This window comes from Sapajus apella, unplaced genomic scaffold, assembly GCF_009761245.1.
Source record: "Sapajus apella isolate SASKATOON/1434 unplaced genomic scaffold, GSC_monkey_1.0 scaffold32, whole genome shotgun sequence".
Classification (NCBI taxonomy): Eukaryota; Metazoa; Chordata; class Mammalia; order Primates; family Cebidae; genus Sapajus; species Sapajus apella.
In genome coordinates this window covers 14429175-14431870 of record NW_022436972.1, presented here as the reverse complement: position 1 = coordinate 14431870, position 2696 = coordinate 14429175, and the positions used below count along the sequence as shown (strand labels likewise).

Sequence of the window (2696 nt, the reverse complement as noted above, 5' to 3'; positions counted from 1 at the left end):
CTCCCTTCCTCCCCTACCTCCCTTCCTCCCCTTCCTCCCTTCCTCCCTTCCTCCCTCCACCCCTTTCTCCCTTCCTCCCCTTCCTCCCTTCCTCCCCTTCCTCCCTTTCTTCCTTCCTCCTTTCCTGCCTTCCTCTGCCATCTGAGCATTCCCGTGCATCATTCTCCAGCCTCTTTCTCACTGCACCCTCAGGCTCTGGGAAACTGAGTGACTCCCCTGAAGTGATCCAAACTCAGGTCTGTCCAGCTTACCAGTGTTTTGTTTTGTTTTGTTTTTCATTCTCTTATGTGGAGGAGAACAAGTAAGGCCCCCTTAATACTAACCCGTGGGCTTAAGCCCTAGTTCCCCGCCTGCCGACCAGGTGGACATTCCCTAGAGAGTATGAATGTGACTTGCGGATGCCAGCCCACCCGCCTCCCAGCCGCACTTGGCACCTGCAAACATCACCATGGAGCTCTGCAAGGCAACTCTTCCTTCCTCCTCTAAGTGACTTGCCAGTGGACCAGCGACCTCCCAGGTCCCTTCTTTCAACAAATAGCAGCAGGTTGGTGGGGATGTGATGCTGCCAGGTGAAGGGCAAGGTTTACTAAGCCTGAGTAAGGGACTGGGGGCAGCTGGGGACCTAGCCCCTTACCCAGGCTTAGAAAACCTTGCCCTTCACAAAAAGAGGAGTTTGCCCCAGAGAGGGTGATCAGGGAAGGAAAGAGAGGGAGAGTGCAGAAGCGGAAATTCCAGAGGCAATCATATAATTCAAGAACAAAGATGGACAGGCACCCCTAGGTTCCTGAATCCCCCACTCTTCTGCCACCCTGCCCTGCTCACATATCCAGGTACCCTCACACACCTGAGCCAATCCAGTCGGCTGTTTTCTGGGAGATGCTGGGGAAACCCACCTGCTGCTCAGGACTGGTGCCCCCAGTGAGCCCTGTGGTTTAAAGACAGTGGTCCTCAGGGCTGTGCAGAAGGGCTCTGTGCTAAAAACAGTTCTGCTATTTACTAAGTATGTGTTGGGCAAGTTACTTAACATCTTTGAGTTCACTTCCCTGAGCTGTAAAACATGTTGATGGGGCCTAAACGAGATGATGGAAGTGCCTGCAGCAGCACCCGATAGATCACATAGCATCACAGTCCTGGGCTGACCCCGGTTCTCTGCCCCAGGGAGTTCGAGTTCTCATGTCCCAAACTGCAGACTCAGTGCCCTCCGAGAATGTCACTCCTCTCCTCTCATCTCTAGAAGTTTGAGTAACTTCTTTGCTGTTTATTGAGAGATTTGACCCAGTGTCTTCTCATTCCCTTCTGTCCCTCTGGGATTTTCTTCCATCAATTTTGCTTCCTTTTTCATACCTGTCACCTGAGCTTCCAAATATTGATCTCTCTTCATCCTAAAAATATTTCTGTGCCTCATCCCTGCAGGCTCAAATGTGATCTTCCTTCTCTTTACCATCACACGTCTCAAAATAATGATTGGCATTTCTTGAATGTTTCTCTCGAAGGTCCTCTCTGAACTCCTAGCGCCAATTCCAGCCATGCCTTGGGGTCAGCACTTCCTCCTGCCGCCTCTGCACCTTCAGCTCCAACCTGGAACTTTCCTGACAGCCCCTCGGTCCTCATATCAAGTCATTTGTAACATTTAATGCAACTGACACTTCCCTCTTAAAAAATCTTTCTCGGCCGGCACGATGGCTCATGCCTGTAATCCCAGCACTTTGGGAGGCCAAGGTGGGCAGATCACGAGGTCAAGAGATCGAGACCATCATGGTGAAACCCCATCTCTACTAAAAATACAAAAATTAGCTGGGCGTGGTGGCAGGCACCTGTAATCCCAGCTACTCAGGAGGCTGAGGCAGGAGAATCACTTCAATGTGGGAGGCAGAGGGTTCAGTGAGCCGAGGTTGTGCCGCTGCACTCCAGCCTGGGCGAGAGAGCCAGACTTCAATTAAAAAAAAAAGTCTTTCTCAATGTCTGGATATTTTGGAAATGTACACTGCAGTATGAAGGAGTGGAAAGACACAACGTCCAGGATTTACTTTACTTCAGAAAATAAAAAAGAGAAAAAGAAAGAAAAAGAGGAATAGAAGAAGCAAAAATGATATGCAAAATCTTGACCATTATTTAATTCAAGATGTTCAGGGTGGGTATTTGGGGATTCACTCTTAGTGTCTGTATTTCTACATACAAAGCAGTTGATATTTCCCATGGTAATTTTAAAAATTATTTTTATTTAGTTAATTTTCGGAACAAGGTCTTGCTCTGTCATCCAGGCTGGAGCACAGCGGTGCAATCATAGCTCACCAAAACCTTAACCTCTCGGGCCCAAACCATCCTCCCACCTCAGCCTCCCAAGTAGCTGGGACCGCAAGGACATGCCACCATGCCTGGCTAATTTTTTATTTGTTTTTCTAAGATACAGGGTTTTGCCAAGTTTCCCAGGCTGGTATTGAACTCCTGAGCTCCAGCGATCCACCTTCCTTGACCTCCCAAAGTGTCAGGATTATAGGCGTGAGCCACTGTGCCCGGCCGATAATTAGAAATTATTTTTCTTTCCCAGATCTCCTTATCACACATCCCTGCTGGCTCTGCTCCTTTTCTGAGACCTCCTCCTATTCCCATCTTTGTCTTCTCTTTTTCTACCTGCTTTGTGAAAAATAGGTGCTTCCCAAGGCCCTTGTTCACCTCTGCCGGTGGCCAGTGCCGAG

At 49.1% G+C, this 2696-nt stretch overlaps 1 long non-coding RNA gene across 1 annotated transcript; it reads right to left on the bottom strand.

Annotated features, from left to right (window-relative positions):
- Positions 1 to 276: 276 nt before the first annotated feature.
- LOC116562187 lies at positions 277 to 1742 on the bottom strand. The gene is made up of 2 exons (XR_004273827.1): positions 662 to 1742; positions 277 to 622 (listed from the first exon to the last, which is right to left on the bottom strand). It is a non-coding gene; the product is annotated as an uncharacterized LOC116562187 (long non-coding RNA).
- Positions 1743 to 2696: the final 954 nt, after the last annotated feature.